General features: G+C 40.8%; 1 long non-coding RNA gene across 5 annotated transcripts in view; it reads right to left on the reverse strand.

Moving 5' to 3' along the window:
- The window catches only part of LOC108962587 (uncharacterized), a 260,018-nt gene that overhangs the window by 54,388 nt on the left and 185,520 nt on the right, over positions 1–20,110 (reverse strand). For all 5 annotated transcript variants that reach the window (XR_003945588.2, XR_007776925.1, XR_007776926.1 and 2 more), the window contains one exon: positions 4,389–9,684. This is a non-coding gene — a long non-coding RNA (uncharacterized LOC108962587). The remainder of the gene's footprint in view (positions 1–4,388; positions 9,685–20,110) is intronic.

A 20,110-nucleotide genomic window follows, 5' to 3' on the forward strand; every position in this document is an offset into this window, starting at 1 on the left:
ATAAAAAAGCCCACAGTGATTTCTCAATTGCAGATGATATCAGCAGAATGTCATAACCATCCTCTTTTCCCCCCGCCTCCATTTCATCTTGAATACCTGGGACTGCCAGAACTCCCTTTAACAGAGCAAAAATTTCCCTGCCAGCTACAGCTGTTGAAAGCTTGAGCCAGCCAGCCCAACACAGCTGGATGAATTATAGTAAGTTATAATGAATTCAAGGACCTTCAGCTGCACATCTTTTCACTGCAGAGGTTCCTTCTCAAATGGAAAAATTGTACAAGTCTGGCCTCCTGCAATCCAACTGAAGCAAACAAAAAAGTAGCATCCTTTAGTCTCACAGAAAAGTTCTATAATTTGCAGTGTGAGCTGCACAACAAGGTCTTTGCATTGCATTGCATTGTCTTTTTCTTGCCCTTGTAAATCCTCCCATGCCAGACAGCAGCTACAGATTACAAGGCAGCAGTGTCTTGGCATGACTGAGTGGATGCAGTAACCAGAGCCTGCCCAGCATGCCCGGCCCTACTCAACCTCTTCCTAAGCCAGGTGTTTTCCTTTGCCTAGAAAAATGTCATTAAGCTGGAGAGTAGCAAACACTGTGCTGTTTAACCTTGTGGCTAATAGCAGAAGGGTTTCCTGTAGTTGGGATTTAAGAGTAAGAGGCCTGAGAAACAAGAGATCTTTCAAAGCTCCTCTGCCTATAATTTGCTGAACTTACACTTTTGAGACAAAACGTAAAGTTTTCTCATCTATTCATCTACTAAAAAACACCAACAAACTCAAGCTCCTGCATAACTGTAATACCTGGGACTTTGAAAGTGCTCTTCCAAAGTTTCATTGTGCGTTTTCCGACAATTAACACAAAAAATCAGTTTTGAGCTTTTTCAGACTCAGAAATAAGTATCAGCTATTCAGACACATCTGCAATTACTGGTGGCAGGACTATGTAAACACAATGTGAATTGTCTTGCTAAGCAAAAAACAAGTGGAATGGATGAAATAATTATCTTACATCAAACACATGGTCAGATTCCAGGCCGTCTTCCTGCTCATGTCTACACACTCTCAACACAGAAGAAATCTCATTTTTTAAGCAAACAAACACATTTAGGGACCAGCCAAATTAGAAACTCTATGGAGTCAACGGATTTTGATCTCATCACTTTTTTTTTTTCCTCCCAATTATTTCCTTTCCAAACTGGATTTAATTCATTTGAAAAAATTTAAGCAGAGAATATATTGAACTCTCTGGAGGAGGCAAGTTGCTCCATCATGACTACACTACACTTTCAGTCTGGTTTTAATTTGACTTAAACCAATTTATTAGTTTGATTTTAAGCAAACACAGAAACCTTGTAAGAGTGAATGCCACAGTATGGCATACTATTAAAAACCAGCAAATATAAATGCACTTTAAAGAAAAAGAGCTCTCCTATCTTGAGCTAAATGTAATATACAAAGAGTTAAATTTAGAACAATAAACCATTACTTTTTTTTCCCCCAAAGACAAGAACTTGTAATTAACCCTCAAGGAAAATCATCAACTTCCACATTGCTCAGTTCTCTGTCCTTGAGACATTTATGGCAAAAATAAGCCCTGTGAGGCCCCACAGTGCAGAAACGCCCAAGTGCAGGTGTGTCTGTGGATATTTGTCTATTTTTTTTTCAACATTTCCACACTGTGGCTGCTTATCTAGACTGTCCTCTCCTTTCTATATTAATCTCTGTTTATTCTCCTGTTTGGCAGTGACAAAAATGCTCACACACTCCTGTTTATGGTCCTCTGGATCTCGCCTAGTAGCTGTGCTTTGACTCAACAAATTTCAGGAAAGTCAGTGCTGAGAAGAAATGTGCAACTTCCCAGACACATTTCTCTGGAAGGAAATGAGCTGTGCTCTGTAGGGAAAAGGAAATTGTTTTGGAAGTCTAGACCGAACCCTTCCTTTTCCATCCCTCCTCCTGTTTCCCCCTTGAATATATGTAAGACAAAACAAAAGGAAACTGAAGGATGAAAAAGAATGATTGGGCAGAGTTTCCACCTCTGTGTGTAATAAAAACACAGGTGGATGTGGATTTAAACACCACTGAAACATCAGCTAGAGGAAAGGCAGGAGAGACACGAGACTACAGAAGCACCTCAGAGACAAGGGTGTTGGCAGCATCTGGCATAGCAAAAGGGGAATCAGCAGTGTGGTGGGAGGCAATATATTGCAGGCAGCCACTCTGATCCTCCTCTAGGCTGGATCTGTCTTTAGAATGCAGTAAGTAATGCAGCTGCTGATCTAGTTGCCTGTGATTGTGACAGTGAGAGGGAACAGGCTGCAAGGTATTTAGTTGAACTCAGCTGCATTTTAGAAGAACTCCATGGAGACGCTATGAACAAAGATAGAGGTCAGACAGTTCGACCAACAAGGCCTCAATTTGGCAAGGAATGCTATCAATATAAATAATGAAACAAAAATATAAGTATATTATAAAAGAAAACAAGAAATCACCAGGTAAGTTTGGTACTATTTAATTCAACTGTGGGCCAGAGAATACAAGAGCAATCTAAGAGAATTTTATTGAATCAAAGAGCAAAAGAATGGACAAAAGTTTCTGGGTAGCGAGGAAATATGATCCAGGTGGGAAAAAATTTTGACTGTAAATTTAAAAAAAATATTAAATGTAATGGCAGAGGAATTTTTAAAACATATCTGCACAAGGGGCACCAAGGAAAGCAATCCTGTGAAGGAGAAAGCAAGAAAATACAGGTGGCTGTGGGCATTTAAACTAAACTGCAGCATGAGCAAGCACCAAGTTTCACAAGCTTCCTTTATTTCCTGCCTAAATGAAAGGATATGTTTTGTTTGAGTTTGTTTGGTTTTGATAAGAAGCAACAAAAGGGGAAAGAGTGGGAAACCAATCCATCATAAAATTCTTCTGGTGCGCACCTTGGGAATTCTGCACAACCTGAGTACTCCAAATTCAAGCTGGAGAGGTTCACTGCAGCTTATGTGACCTTCCCCCCTCACACGCATATAGGAAAAGGAAACCAGAGTTACATCAAGTGTGCAGTAGGGCTGAAGGATCAGAAATGTTTCGTACCCAAGGTGAGAGCTCAGGCATTGCCCTTGGTTTGTCTTCTCACAGAGACGCAAACCAATGCACAAGGCAGCACTCTCAGCGTTTTCTGTCCCACTCCCTAAGGACAAAATATGAAAAGACCCCGCTTTGAACCACCCTTCAGCTTCTGCTGGCACATGTCTCCATATGGAGCAGGGAAGAGGAAAGGGAAGCAGTGATGGGACAGTGTATCAGCCAAGAGTTCACAGGGAGGAGTGCTGCAAACGCCTGCTGAAATCACACCACTCATATCCTGAGATTATACTGGCCTACAGCATGTGCTGGAGCTTAATGTTTAGTTTATTAGTTATGCTACTTTCCAGTCAAAAAACAAAAAAAAAAGAAGAGAGGAAAAAAAATAAAAAAGGAGAGAAGGGTTTGAGTTTGTTTTGTTTCTGACCAAGTGCAGGAAAGAAATTTTATTCCTTAAGGAAAGTTCTCAGGAGTGGGAATGAATGTGAGGATTGTATGTCTGAATCATCCTGTTAATTCCCTAAATCCCACACCATCAGGAGTTCAGATAATGTTTCCAGCTAGGAAACTTTTTTTAAAAATAATTTAAATTTATTTTTCTAAAAGGAAGAAAAAAAATAAAGAAAGAAGTGGTTTAGAGCTCCTCCCTTCCTAAATCACTGTTGGACCCAGAAAGACCAGTTTTGTTTTTAAACAAAGTCAGCAAATTGCCCCTAAGCTGGTCGGTTCCAGTAATTGGCATCAGGGTAATAACAGTCACTCAGTTGGTTTCCCCTTTGCCAGACCAAAAATAACCATTCAGCCAAATTCTTCCCAAAAGTGTTTGTTTCAGCTGAAGGAAGTACAGTTGGGTTGCAGACACATCTTTCTCACAGTTGGAAAAGGAACACCTCTATACATGGTGTTGTTTTCCCACCCCTATCTATATACTCAGAGTTACAACTAGACACATTAGATATTCAAAATAACTAAAAGCACCTCCTCCCTTTCTTGTTAGGAACAGCAGCAACAGAATTACTTTTATCAGATGCTGCCTGTAAAATACAGCTTTTGTGTTGTTTACAGCACATTTGTAATGCAGTAGAGGAAAAATACCCATTTGCCTTACAATCATTGGAAACTTATGGTGATTCCAGGGACTAATAAATCAATATAAAAGCACCTTTCATATTTATTTGAGGCAGGTACATAGTTTCATCTACCTAAAAGGCATAAAATCATCAAAATCACAGTATGTTTTCTGGAAGTTGAAGCACTTCCAGTTAACCAGCTTGAGCAGGCCAAGTAGCCACAACATTATTCAGTGTACTTACAGCACAGAGAGCCTCGAGGGCAGAGGCAGTGTGAAGCTTGATCTGCACAGTCCTTCCAAGACACCCCACCACAAGGACACTGAGGATGTTGTTGAGAGCAGGGACTGTGCAGCAGTATTTTCCTTGACAGCTGGAAAAAAGTGATCCATCTGAATCTCCTAAGAGAATAGAGACATCACATAAAAGAGATTTGAACAATAATAATATAGAACTGTTAAAAACAGGTATTTCACGCCACTATGGCTACTCATGTCCCCTCCCAGTCCTTCCACAACAGGAGAATCACACCTCAGTTTCATCCCAATAGACATAAACCAGCCTTTTTCCCAGAGCTTGGAAAGGAAATGGGTGCCAAGTTTGGACATAGGAGAATGACATGGAGTTCACAGACAGAACTGTTTCATAACTTTTGAAAAATTTAGCTGAGTGAGTCTACTGGAACCAGAACATTAACTAAAAGGAGCAGCTGAAAACATATTTTCTGCCCATGGTTACTCAGCATGAGACAGTGGAAGGAAATAACAGTGAGTCAGCTTGACATAGGATGGAGCAAAATCTGAAGCAATACTGGATATAAACCCCAAGAGGCAAAGACCAGAGTAAGCTACTGATGAATCTTGATGAAGTCACATCCAAAAGGAATTGATCTTTAAACTCTGGTCTCCAAAATACAATGCATTTCTTGAATTACATAGCTTTTAAAATGTAGTAGGAAACTAAACATCTTCATTTGTTACATTTCTGTTCTGAAAATGGATGACATGCCCATAGAGTTTCAATGCAAATGAGACAATATGGTAGCTGCTGTTGCACCTACAGAAGTGCATTTGTGTAGACACACATATATGTGTATGCACACAGTATAAGCCAATTTTATCCACACACAAACTATATAAGGTTTGTTTCAGACCTGAGAAATGGCTTGTGCTTCCAAAAGATATTTTTCTGCAACAGGTCATGTAATAGAAGACAATTCTTCTCTGATCCACATGTGTTAGACACACCATTTCCACAGTAGTGGCATTTGCAAGCATACAACACATGCTTATTCCCCTCTCCTTCTTTTCAATTGTTTGACATATAAGTTGACCAAAAATAATTACTCATTATCAACTTATAAAAAAACAGTATGGATACATCAAAAAAAAAAAATTAAGGTGTTCTTCTTACTAACCTGCTTGGCTTCCTAAACAGCCCTTTAAAAAATATGCATTTAATTTCCCTGAAAACAAAACAGTAGTATTTATGTTCTGTACATAAGCAAAGGATAAAACCTTCACAATGCAACTTTTTAAAGCCCCATAATTTACACTCTGGTGTGATAAACCAGCAATAAAATATTTTAGAGATAGCCATAAAATTGTGATCCAAGTTCTTCCTTTTCAAAATCACTGCTTCAACTCAGCTGTTAGAGTCTGAGCAGGGTTATTTACATTTAATCAGTAGCAAAGTTCACATGTAGTCTGAACTGTCCCAAAGTTTGCCTGTTTTCTGATGGAGCCTCCCAGCTCAGGTTCACCCCCATTCCTGGAAGGGGCTGGACGTTTTGCTGCAAATGTTTTCACCTAAAGAAGTATCTATCACTGAACCCAAACTGCTACATCTGCAATAAGATGGAAGTTTGGGGCAAGGAAAAGAAAGGCAGGGCTGTCACTGAACATCACATTTCTGGTGGGCTGTGGTGGATGTGGAGTTTGGGGGCTGGTCTTGTAGAAGGGTTTGCCTCAGCTCTGAATGTCACTGTTTCCAGAGCCTGCATCTCTGAGGTGATCAGGCACTGCACCAACTAAACCCAAAATTTCCCCCACTTATCTGAAACATGATCATCTGTGAAATCTTTGAGTCATCCATGAACAGATCCAATGAATCTGAGAGTGGAAACCAGAGACAGACCCCTTAGGATCTGACTCCTGCCTTACCTTTTGGGCTGCCAGAAGCCATTATCCCCAGCCCCAGAGGTGTCCAGGGCAGCTAGAACCAGCTCCATGGGCATGGATGACATACCTCAAGGGTGCTGTGCCTGACTTACAGGCTGTGATCCAATTCCAGCTGCTTCTAGACAGTCTCTGTACAGGAGATTTGTTTGTTTTGGCTCTGTCATTTAAAGTTTCAGGTCCAAATATTAAATTAAAATCAAAATAATACTCCAACCCAAATCAGACTGAAAACAAAAGTTGAAAAACTACAAGTAAGGTGTCACACACACACCAGGAAGTTTATTTCAACTTGTTCTCCAACAGGACACAATAAATAAGAGGAAGTATGGAACAATCCACATTCATAGGATGCTTCACCAGAAATCACGAGTTCTTTAAAAATTATTTGAGATTTCAATCTACACTCATTGCAGTCAGCTGGAATTTTGCATTTTATTAGTGGGGATACAAGAAGATGACACATTGCAGAAGATGAAGCAGTGAGCTCTGACAATTCAACATACTAGGACAGAAAATACCCAAGTCCAGGTCTCATAGTAAGGTGTTTAGACCACAAGCAGCAGAGAGGTTATGTTAATAAATAACTCACAATCAGTGAGAGATTCTCTTTGATTCTGCAGTTGACCCACTGAACTAGAGCAAAGACATTTGCCTCTTACTGCAATGAGCTATCAGTAGGATATTACGATAGCTGGTGTCATACAGTAGAAAATAAGCATGGGAAAGTGATGGACATTGCTACATAAAATGCTAAGGCAAAAGCTTGAATTTTGGTCTTCTTAATACTCATTCCTTTACTTGACCACAGGAAGCAGACTACAAAATACAACCCTGTCCAGTGAGAAAGATTACAGTCAGGAAGTGCATAACAATTCAATTACTCTCATTGCTTCTTTCTTCAAGAATAAATTCATTTTACCAAATATATATTTTTTCACCATTTCCAGATGACAAGGTTGTGTTATTTCTTTAATTTATTTTAAGGGTTCAAAAATGTAAACAATCTGCTAGCATTTCCTTAGCAAGACAAGAATGATGACCAGATATAGATTTTAAGAGGTTTTCCTGCATGCTTCACAGTCACATGTTGTGATTTTGTTTTTCAGTTGTAGGTTTTACTCAGCTTGGAAATCAGCATAGTCAGTATTTCAGGATATTCAAGATTCCTGGAAACCTCTGAGAACCATAACATGTCAGGCCCTGATTTGGGAATGTGCCTACCTGTTTAACCTCAAGCACGAGACCTCACATCTTCATTACACAAAACTTTAATCAAGCATTTAACTTTGAACATATATTGAAGTGCTTTGCTGAATCAGAAAGGATCTGGACCTTTTTAAAGAGCAGCATTGTTAATTGACTGCAAAGATGTTATATCCTGCAACTAGGCTCTTAATGAGCTGTGCCTGCTGGCAAGCAGCTCTGATAGCACCCAGCAGCCAGCTGGTCCTCAGCAGCAGGGCATGTGGATGGCTGCATAACTCATGGGGCAATGAGTACATGCTTCCCTCTCTCAAATAACTGCAGGACAGGTTGCTGCTTGCTCCAAATATGCTGGTTTGTGTGCATACCTGGCCACTAGTCACTGTAATTAAAAAAAAAAAAATCTCTTTTTTACAGTCATCTATAATACAACATTGAAGTGATTTACTTAAATGGTGGAAGAATACACAAGGCAAGAAAACATCTTTTACAGCTGGTTAAGCACTAAAACAAAGCTGAGACATTTGGTAACTGCAGGAGGGTTACTGGTGAGGATATTCTAATGCAGTGAACACTCACAAAATAAAAGGAAAAAAAAAATCAAATTTCATGCTTGTTTCCTTCGTGTTTTTTCATCTTTTGGAGCTGCACAGAACTGCAGCTGCCACTTCCCTCAGACTTTCTGCAGAAGCTGGTAACAAGGACATGCAGTTTGGGCACAAACTGAACAAAGAAAGGTTTTGAAAAGTGTAAATATGTTTGAGGACAGGTAAATAAATAATTAATCAAAGCCACATCCTTAGTGAAAAAGGAATTCTATGATTAGGAAACATGTTTCCAAAATATCTTCAGCAATCTAACTTTGAAAAGCTGAGGCAATCACACTCTGCCATGACACAGGTGTGTGCAAATCATTTGAATTCAAAGTTCAACTCACTACAGCAGCTCTAAATTCATCCTAAGTGTGCAATTATCCATTTTGTGCATGTAAATGTTACCGTCCATCATTACAGATATTATCTTGAGAAGCTGAATTGCCTGCTTAGGAGAAGTGTTCCATGGGGTTAGTAAAAACTTTAGTGGTGTTCAAGAGAACATTTGCTATTTCTAGGCTGTGATTCTTCTCTTGTCATAGACTACCATATTACAGAGCCTGAAAGTAAAAGCATGTTAAAATAATGCAGCTCCTTTAGGCTAGTCCAGATTAAAATCAAGCTTCTCACACCCTTCTCAAGTAAAAAGCAAAATTTGAGGAATTTAAGCAAAAATTCATGTACTTTTATTTGAATTGTAACAGAATCCAGTTAAAACCTTTATTCTTTCTTCTTTCTCCACAACTCTATACGAATTTCGCAGGTCAAATAATTACTGTGTGTACTCTTTGTGTTCTCTCCACACACTGTGCACTGTTTTTGTATTGAATCAAACTATATATGCCCTCACTTTCAGCTGGAACTCCTATAAAGCATTGTCATTCAAATGAAAGAAAACATTCTAGAAGTTTAATCTGGTTTTCGTTTCTTGTTCTCCAGCTGCTTACTTTGGGCAGTTGGTTTGTAGTCTCTAGTTACAAACGTTTACACTTCTTAATTAAAATGCAGAGGATAGTTTAAAGAAAAATATTTGGCACATACTGTGTGCAAATACTTTTCTAAACTTCTCTGAAAACCATGGGCCAAATAGTGGAGCCTCTGTTACAAATAATTTTTAATATACCTCTGATGAACAAGGTTATCTTCAACCCTTTCAGCTCCTGTAGAATAGTTAGATTTCAACACAAACTGTATCACTTTGACATGCTTCTGTTACCTTATTTGTGGCATCTTGAGTAAGGCCATTGCTGTCTCTAATAATTAATTTTGTGTTTGAAGAATCCTTGTAGAAATCCACAACTAATGGAACACATCAGAGGACTCTCAGATTGGGCATGATTTTCTTTTTTCCCCCTTGAAGACGGAGTTGCTTTGCATACGTTTTCAGAATCTCTTTAGCAACATGTGACAAGGAATCATATGTTCTCTTAATCTCACTTGATTCAGAACTACATATCAAGTTTTTTTTCTTCTTCGTTATGATTTTCAGCAGTAGTTTACACCACGGAAGAGCAGTGTAGCTTTCTGGTTCTTCCAACCTCTCCAGTGTCCTGTAAATGATATCTGAAGGATGGAAAGAGTGTCAGCTCTTCTATCACCACAATATTTGGATTCCTAGTCATACATTCAAACAAATTTGGAGAGATTTAATTTAAACCAAGCCTGAGCACTTGTGGTTTTCATAGACCACAACCAACTTCCAGGACTTTCAGTTTGCAAAAGTCATCGGAACATTAATGATTCTTCTCCCTTGAATCATAGATGCTGCATTCCCATTTATTCATCTTCCTGTAAACACATTTTTTGTTTCAACAGAAATCAGGTACATCCTACACATCTAATCAGCACAATCACGGTACTTCAAACCCAACTTTAATCAAAGCTATAGTGTCCAGACTATTTTTATACCCAACTACCACAAGTGTTTATTTTAGTTGTAGCAGAAAACTCTGCATTTTTCACACATCCTTTTCAACTGATCAATGAATAATATGCCTCTGTATGATTAACCTTCATATATAACAAATACTCAGGACTCAGAAATGGCGCAGATGAGGCATGATGGATATAGGTCATGAGGCATGACAGTGTTGACATCGTGCCTCCATTTAAACTTGATCCCCAGCTTTACCAACATGTCCCCCTTCCTCTGCCTAGCAGGATCCAAATCTGGAGCAGAATGTCCAATTCCAGCACATTTAAAAATTATCTGCTCTTTTCTGCATTTGCTTATTTTAGGCTACCAATAAATTCCTCCTAAATTGGTGCTTTCCCTGTCCTTCTCTACTCCCACCACCTCCTTTCCTGCAGGTTGTTTTTCCCTCATTGAGATTTCAGTGGGTCTTGTGCACAGAACTGTAGACATACATTGATTTAAACACAGAAATACAGAAGTACTTGGGAGGGGAGGAAATGTTACAAAGAGAAGATTGTAAAGCTACCAGTATCAAGAAAGCCTTTTTATTTTTTTTTCTTTAATTCCATCCTCCACCACAGTGGACCCTGGAAAACAAGTGTCCCCTTTCTCTCTCATCCAGCCTGATTCTGGGCTGTTCTCTCTCTTGACATTACTGCAAGTCTCATGACTCAAAGACGCAGTTCCCAAAGAGAAATGCTCAAATGAGAATGTCATGACCAGCTGACCACAAATGCTACCATTATTCATCCTTAGGCCCAATTATTCCTGCCCACCATGGATCACATCATTATGCAAAGGCATGAGCTAAGAATATGGGAAAAGACTGGCAAAAGGCCTCTTTAAGAAGCATGCCAAATTTCACCAATCATTTAAAGAGCCAAGCATATCTATCAAGGTCATCTTTATATATTCTCAATACTTTCATGTTAAAGGAAGTCCAGATATCTCTTTCTGAACTTCCATGCACACATTTCCCTGACCTATGTTTTCAAAAGAGGAGATTAGATGATATAACAACATCAGCATATAAAAGGATTCAGCTGTTTTTTCCATAGCTTCATACACTACTGCGGTCATTTCTCTTGGCAGAAATGTTTTAAACTCTGCAAGAAAAGACCAGAATCAAATGTGACTTTCAGATTTTTTTTTTACCTCTTTTCTTTTTTAAACTTTTGTCAGACTCAGGTTTAGGAATATTTAGGGTTTTTTCAGTCCATTTCTTTTCTCTAAGCTCTGTACAGAGAAGTAAGTTTATAATTTAAAAAAAAAAATCCACTAACAAAATAAATGAAGAAAAACGTCCCTCAAGGGAAGACTTCTTTTAAATTAGAGGGAGACTAATCAAAGAGAAAATGACAGCAGCCCATTTTCAGGGCACCACCCTATGAAGACCCAGTTAGCAATTACACACATATGTGACAATAAGCCACACACAGCTTGAATGTGCTGGAACTGGACCCACACAGTACTGCAGCTGAATGATTTCATTTCTCTACTGCCTGGGATCATAGGGAATGGACAATTGTGGTGGGCTTTGGCACACATGCACAATCAGGAAAGCTGCAGAACTGTCATCACCCTCACATTGTCATTAGTGGCACAACTGAGGGCAAGCAGAGGAGATATGAAGGGGTACAGCAAAGAGACCACAGCTGGAGATGTGCACGTGCTGCACCCCTATGAGCAGCACCAGAGGATGCTGAGATACAGGAGTTACAAGCACCTGGTTCATTAAAGAAATGCAGGATCTGAAATGAAGCCATCAAGGGTCCCAGTCTGTGAGCACAAACACATCATTCCTGACTTCAAAGTGAGCAAGCAAAAAGCCTCCTGAGGAGCAGCATTAGCAGCACAAGCTTCACTTCTCCCCTTTCTGCCTCCATGTGCTGTGTCCTTGGCGTGTTCCCCACAGGAAGAGACATGGAGCAGAGTTGCTGCAGGAAACACACAGGAGGGAAGCAGCAGCCACAGTGCAGCTCCCCAGCCAGCTCAAGGCTTCACCTTGCACTGGCACTCAATTTCCCCTTGACAAGTTGTTAAACAACCACCTGACTACAGCCAGCCTCTCTCAGGGGCTGAGTGTGATAATGCACATTTATGCAAGGCAGGTTCTCAGATTTGAAAGTATTTTTATGTAACAAAAGATAAAAATAAATTTACCAAACTTGGAGATTAGGTGTGTATATTCTCAGATAAATACCAACTCCCAAAGGAACGGCTTAATGCTTAAAATATTTTGGCAGAATGGCATGTAGTCCACAGGCCCCACAGGTTGCTTGGAAAGCAGGAGTAGAAACAAATGTGTAGCAAAGAATTTGTTAATATGTTCATCTTAGCTAGTTTGGGCTGATTAACAACCCCAGGAAAAAGAGCAGAAGGCACAGAGAGGGAGAAGAACTTAAAGCTGCCCTTATCCAAGGTTTGCATCATGCTCAGGTTTCTAACCCTTTAGCCATGCTCTAACCTTTTACCAAAACACACTCAGCAGTGTCCACAACAAAGAAATCAGACCTCTTTACAGCAGCTAAAAATGTGATTTTCCTCCTTCATCTGCAGGCAGTATTAAAGGGGCTGGGGGAACTCCTCCAGCTGTGCTGCATCCTCAGCAGCTCTGGGAAGAGGGAAGGAAGAGGGGACAGAAAGCAGTAGCTGCTCTCCCTAACCTGAGCACAGAAGCCATGAAAAACTGTGCACATTGTGAAGGCAAGCAGCCTACACAGCATGCTTGGAAAGTGATGTCTTAGGATAACAAAAAGCTACACAGTGATGAGGTTGTTTAAAAGCCACCCGCAGGTCTAGCAAATATAGTGGACTTAAGGAGTGATGGAAGAAGTTCCTCATGCCAAAGAAAAGGAAAAATGTCTTGAAGAAAACAAAAAAAAAAAAACCCAAATCACCTCTCCTCCCCTCCCATTTTTTTTTCCCTTCTGTAATGTTGAAAAGAAAAAACCTCACATTTGGTAATCCTGCCAGAACTTTCCTAGCAGGTAGGGAAAGACAAATATAGGGGAATTCCATTTACCTCAAAGGTTGGATTTTGTTTTATTTCAGTTCACTTTAGCTTTTTTTTTTTTTTTAACCTCAGGCTTTGAACTTTTTTTTCTTTAATGTTTCAGGAAACCTTTCAGAAATCATGTCCAGGTTTAATCCCTAAGCCAAGTTCTCCACCTCTGTGCTTCACACGCTGCTCTTTCAGTGCACGCCTCACTCGCCCTGAGCTCCTCTGTACCGCCCTGCTGAGACCCAGGCTGAGGGAATTAGAAATGCCTCGAGCACCTCCCACTAATGCTGCAGCAGTTATTCATTTCCACTGCTGTTCTGAATCAAAACAAAACCCAAAATTAACAAACTACGGCAAGACTTTACAATCTGAGAGCAGGACAAAATGGTTGATTTTTCACACCTCGTTGGCCATTTTTGCTTCCTGCACTATTTTTTTCCTCTTCCTTTCTGCGAGACACCATCCCACTGCCCACAACCTCCCTGCTAGGAGGGCTTGCAAAAGACCCCAGGGCAGCAGAGTGCAGATGCCAGAGCCGCCCTCCATCCCTCAGTAGGCAGTCAGTGGCCTGACCTCCATCCCTGGCAGGCAGGCACCATGTGTGGATGAGGTTTGGTGCCGGTTTCCATGGCAATGACCCCAGGCACGCTGCCCATAGGGCTGGCTTTCTCACAGAGGTAGGCAGAGAAACAACAGACTGAGCTTAGCACATACAGCTAAGCTTAAGGCATGGACGGAGAAGCCACCACCATCAAATGAAAGTTTCTCTGAATGTTTTCCTCTGACTGCCTCTTTTTTTTTCCAATCCATCCAATATTTTAATTTTTTTTTTTTTAGCAATCTGCCCTAAGCAGGCATTGAGGAGGGCCAGTTTCAGCAGCTCACACATAGATGTGGCTGCATGTAGTCGTACATGCTTGCAGACTGCAAGCCATCTATATATGGTCAAACAGTTCTTCCAGTGACCCCTCTTTACCCTCTTGTGTCTGAGAGAGTTTCTTAAGGGCTTTCCTCAGAACCACAAAGCCGGAGCTTTAATTCCTGACCTATTTCCAAAGCTCAGCAAAAGCCAGCACAGATGTATGTTCACCACAGAAACATCCTGTGATTTTGTAAAGCAATTTAAAAAAAAAAAAAAATCTGAAGTTGCAAGGCTAAGCACTCTGAAAGCTCTTGGATCAAAAAAGTCATTAGGAACAAAAAAATAGTTATTGTTTGGTTTAATGTTTTCCATTTTAAAAGAAAGTTATTTTCATTAGATGAAAGAGCTTAATGGTTTGAACAAAAAGCTAAGGGTTTCAAACCTCTAGCACGGGTGTAGCATTTGATAACTAAATATTTCCTAAGCTCACGGAGGGGTAGAAAACCCACATTGCACAGGACATCCCTCAGCTCCACCACCTTCCTGTCTCACTCCTGACAAGGGCCTTGAGAAACACCTTGTGGACAAGCACAGTTTCCTAAATTCAGGGTACCTCAAGTTGTTATTCTCTAAGTCCTATTTTTTGGCTGGCCACTCCTGGGTCAATCATTTCCCAGGATTAGGAAATGAATTCACCTGTTTTCTCGAGTCATAAAAATGTTTTCCTGCCATGACAATATTGGACTGTAAAGACCTTTTTACAGAGCTGAATATCTTACTCAACCCTGCCAAGTAACAAACATACTTTTCAAGGCTTTTTAGCTCTCTCATATCACTGTCTTCCACAAATGCCAGACATCAAAGATTAATGTTGCCTGACGAGCCATAATTGACACAATGACAACCAAGTATCTCATATCATCATATAATCTTTTTTTAAGAAGCGTGGCAACCTTTCCAGCTATCCACATTTCCTTTAAACATTTCACTTTAAACTCAGTGAAATGAATTTTAAAATTGGCAGTTTAGCATAATGAAGCATTTGCGAGAGCTGTAATGTCTTTTTCTCATTTTGCTCCTAATCGGCTCCCATAATTTGCACTTAATTCAGATTATCAATGTACCACTACTATAAAGGGGAGAAAATTGCACAGTTTGATTGTAAAATATTAAAAATACTGCTGAAAACCTAACAGGTAAAATATGAATCACAAAACAATCAGAAAGTTCTCACACCTGGCGTGAGAAAGCGGACATGAATATGTTGAAAGTTTCCAAAAATCTTGGTCTCCTTCTTTCACATATACAGAAGAGCATGCCAAACCCTAGAGAAACATTCCCACTTCAGGGGGGAGGAAGTAAACCACATGCCTTCCATAAATAGCACTCTCCTCCCTTAAGTAAACCCTGTGCACTCAGCCTGCGACTATGCTACAGTTTAAATATTTTGCTAACCTTATGCTATATTTTCAGCCCAGCAAAAACCAACACTGCAAAACATCTGCCCCCAAGTTACAAGTGGGAGTGCTTAAGAGGCAGCTTTTCTTCTGTTTAGGGGAAGGGGTGCCCTCGCTAGGAATGCAGCCCAATTCATCCTAGGTCATCTGGAATGGCTCAGCTCAAAGGTCCCACTATTTACCCACAGCTGAGAAGCTGCCCAGCCACACTGCCTTTATAATGAAGCTGGCTTACCCTGCACAAGGGAAAGAGAGAGAATAGCATCAAAAGAATCGTTCTTACTGGGACTTTTTAAATGAGAAATCAGCTGAGCAAGCCACTATCCAAGGAAAGAGGAGGAGGCTCCCTTGCACACATTATACCATTTAATTAATTAAGGCACAGACCAGCAGCTATTTGAGTGCAAAGACACAGCTCGACTGAAAGGACAGGCTGGTCCAGAGCCCCTCAACAGACTCAGTTTGGCTGCACCTGGGAAGACACAGGCATCAGGAAAGGCCACATGCAGTCTGCTAGGGAAAAGGCAGACATCTTCCCCCTTTAAACTTTGCATTGCCTCAGGACACCCTCATCCATGGAGTGGAGCAAAGACCACAGGAAGCCGACATGAAATCAGCACCCACTCTGCCCTCTGCTAACTCTGACCCACTGAGTGAACAAGTTCACCCTTTGTATCTTTGGACAGCCCACTCTGGAGGCTGTGTATCATACATGTCTTCTTTTCCACTCTCTCATCAGCAAAACATCACTCTTGCTTTTAAAACATCAGCGATGGGGAGATTAAAAGCAGGGAAATAGGGAGATTACAAGAGCAAATACACCAAGCCTGACCTTTCAGTATAGGAATTCTGGGTTGCAAAAAGCAGGCTCTGGGCAATGCAGTGTAAAAAGGAAGAAGCAGAGATAATCAGATTGGTAAAAAAAAAAAAAAAAAAAAAAAAAGAAAAGAGATGGGGGGAGAAAGGGAGAAAACCCCAACCACACCTCTGAATAACTAAATTAAAAGAGTGAAAATTGTCATCTTTTGATCTGCCTGGATCACAGACCCAGCTATCAACAATCAAGCTTGCTTAAAAATTGTGGTGTTTAAAATAATTCTCTCAACTCCTTATTGGCACTAGAAGAAGATTCAGCAGTATAATACACACAGATTCTTCTTTTGGTATTTTGCTTCACAGAAAATTAGCACCAAGAAAATAAAAGATGAGTCATAGCTGATCATATCACAACTGAAAGATAGCTTGAAATTTAAAAATAAATTAGGAAAACAACTGCAAAATAACCCCAAACAAACAAAGGAACAACAAAACAAACACACAGAAAACCCAAACCAAAACCAAACACACCACATAAGTAAAGCCTCCTGCAAATACTTCTAACAAATTATCATTTACAAGTTGGCTACCTCAGATTTCTAAACTCCAGCAGCCTACCTGGGCTCCCACCACATTTTCATGGGTTACACGGAACAACTTTCCCTTTACCCTATTAATGTTTCAGTTAAGGTCACAAAGGATGTCATTTCCCTTTACCTTCTTCACCAATTTTCCCAGAAAAGAGGGGAAGAAAATTTAAAGCATAAAATAGCTATTTTGAGACCAGGAATGTGAGGACTTTGCTAGAGCTGACTGTGATCTGAACTCATTCTTTGCATTTCCTACCACAGGTAGCTGCCATGGCTGCACAGATCTTTCCCAGGGTAGAAGGTATTCCTGGGTTCCTCATTCAATGGCTCTGCTTACCCTCTGTGAAATGACCTGAGTCTTTCTTTAAAAAAATAAAAATCAATGTTTCAGTGGTTTTGATATATGCTGCTAAGGCAGACCCCACAACAGATCCAGAAGGGCGCAACACAAGTCAAATTCTTTATACATTTTAATTACAGCTTACACAAAGGCAGGTTAATAAGCTCAGTTCATAAAAAAAAAATTAATAAGAAATGGAATTCTTGTATGGAAGAACAGGGGACTTAGCCTTCAGAGGGCTGATCAGAAAATATATATTACATCCAAGAGTCACCTATAGTCCTCAGCTGAGAAAGAGGAGGGAACAAAAGGGCCAGAGAATGGAGAAAGGAACAAGGGACCTTATTTAATAAAATCCTTTAGAAAGAAGTTTCTCATTAAACTGGTCCCTCTATACCAGAGCAGCAGATTCAAAAGGTTTTCTCCCATGTGAGGTTTCTCAAGACCATTGAACACACACAAATCTGCTGACAGAGGAGGCAGAAGAAAAGCATTTCAAGCAGCCAAGCTCCAAGAGCAGACAATAGGTGCCACCTCCAGATAGCAAGGCAGGCTTCCCCGAGAGACCCGTGGCCACCCATATTTACTGTGGGTAACTGAGAACATGCTCCCTTCTGGCCAGCGTGGGACCCACCACCACAGCTGCTCACTCAGAGCACTGGGTGGCCCTGAGTGCTTTTAAATGGAAAACACCAGCGCAGAGATCTGGGTGGTGTTCTGTGTGCAGTGGCCTGAGAAGGAGGGGGAGGCGAGCCTGTCCCCTGCCAAGCCCTGAGGCACAGCCCCGAGCCAGGGAATCCCATGCAGAGCCCTGGGTGCTGAGTGCTGGGCTGACCAGCAAGGAAACGCCACCCCGAACCTCCTGGATACACCAGCAAATAACCCAGCTGTGACACATCCTCTCTTATGTCATGTTTTGGCTACCCCAAGGGTGACACTCGTGTTTTGGGTAAGCAGAGAGCGTGAGAAAGGCACTGTGAGCCCAGCGTGCTCGACGCCCTTTTCCTCACCCCATCCTCACAGCTCCTCGTCCAGGGTTACTCATCACAGGTCCCCACCTGTCCCTTGGAAGTTGCTGTGCCTGCAGTTCTTCATCCTAAATTTACTTCTGAATGTGCATTGGGGAGTATTAACACATGGCCTGGTCTATGATTAAAAAGGGATTACTTTTTTCCCACCAAACAGGGTGAAAGGGAAATTATAAAGTTGCATCCAGAAGGATATCATTTCCAAGTTAGACACCTTCAGTCTTAAAAAACCCTATGAGGTTCTAATTTATTAATGAATAGCTGCTGTCTTTGTAATTTTGTCATACTTATTCCATTACTGTCTGACACTTCCTATTGTCACTGCTTGAATTTTTAAACACTTCCACATGACTAGTGCTAATCTCCATGTTTCATGGAGGGCTGCTAATAAAAGGATAGAGATGCATGAGTGTATAAGAATGATTATAGCTGAACGTGCTCTAAAGCCTGCTCTTAACATCTCTCCATTTCTAGCATTTCTCCCTTCCCCCTAACTCCCAGCATCTGAAAGGAAAAGAAAAATTAAGGAAAGGTATTTTTCCCCTTAATTTTGGGCTTGAATGGGATTTATTCCTGACCAAGAGAGAAAAAGAGAACTCCTTCCCAAAGCGAAAGGCTCCCAGAACAGGGTGCAAAGATGCAGGACTCCTGTGTGAAATAAACCTTGGCAAGCAAACAGCCAGCTTCATATCTTGATTTTTCTTTCAGAAAATCTTGTAGAACTGGTGCAACAAGCTATTGTGAACAGCTGCTTTGAGGATACAGCCTTGCAATAAACAACCTCTGATTTAGACACAGGACTACACTCACCTAGACAGTCTTCTATTTGTTTATTCCCAAGGATTTCAACACCTCTTTTGTCCTGATTCTCTGCACCACAGATTTCCAACATGTAAGTACACAGAAATTATGCATTTGAAAACACAGTTAAAACACTTTTTTAGATTCATATTTTCCTAAAATCCTCCTATGCACACCTTTTAAGAGCCCTCAAAGAACAATACTGACTCTCCACTTCCCTCCCAGCCTGCTCTATTGGGTCGCATCCCCAGATTAGGTCTTAGGTGCTTATTACTGGCCCATGTAATTCCACACACACTACCTTAGATGCATAAATATGAGCAGGAAATTTTCTTGAAATTCTATGCAATTTACACCTTTACTGCAAAGATCACCATGGTAAACAGGGACAAATGACTCTGAGTGCTGCTTTGGCACATGTATTTGGTGCAACCAGCATTTTTTTTCACTGTCTCCAATAGCACCTTCTCCTTGTTCTGTGTGTGTTGTGTTCACATGGGCAGCCCTTGATCTGTTTAACAATTTGCACTTGGTGTGTTGGCTGAAGAAATATTCTCTACTTTACTGTGGTCCCCTATGTTCAGGTAAATGGGGCTCAGCTTATTTTGTATTTCTGTCTTCTCAAATAGAGAGGACCTGCATTCTAGTATCATCACTCCTAATCAGTCAAGGGCACACCAAGAGAGCTCACTGATGCAGGGAGTAGGTTTTGATTAGATATTAGGAAGAACTTCTTTATTCAGAGAGTGGGGAGGCACTGGCACAGGTTGCCCAGAGAAGCTGTGGGTGGCCCTTCCATGGAAGTGTTCAAGGACACAACCTGGTCTAGTGAAAGGTGCCCTGCTCACGACAGGAGGGTCTAGGTGATCTTTGAGGGGCCTCCCAAACCAAGCTTGTGAATCTGTATCTGAAAGTCTTGCAGGGCACACCTGCTTCAAAGAGAGGCTAATATAACTGCTAAAAGACATTGCTTAGTTGTTTGGATATTAATCTAAGACCAATCCTGAGCTGGTGACAGTTCATAAGAAATAAAGAGTTTTGGTTTTCTATGAATTCCACAACTCCTCCCCCACCCCAAATCCCAACTCACGGTCAACCCACTTTACTTCCAGAAAAAGTGGTATCTCCAAATGCCACTCTTACAACTAACAGTGCTGCACATAAGTCAGAGCTGTC

The sequence above is a fragment of the Serinus canaria genome, chromosome 2 (genome assembly GCF_022539315.1).
Source record: "Serinus canaria isolate serCan28SL12 chromosome 2, serCan2020, whole genome shotgun sequence".
In the NCBI taxonomy this organism is placed as follows: Eukaryota; Metazoa; Chordata; class Aves; order Passeriformes; family Fringillidae; genus Serinus; species Serinus canaria.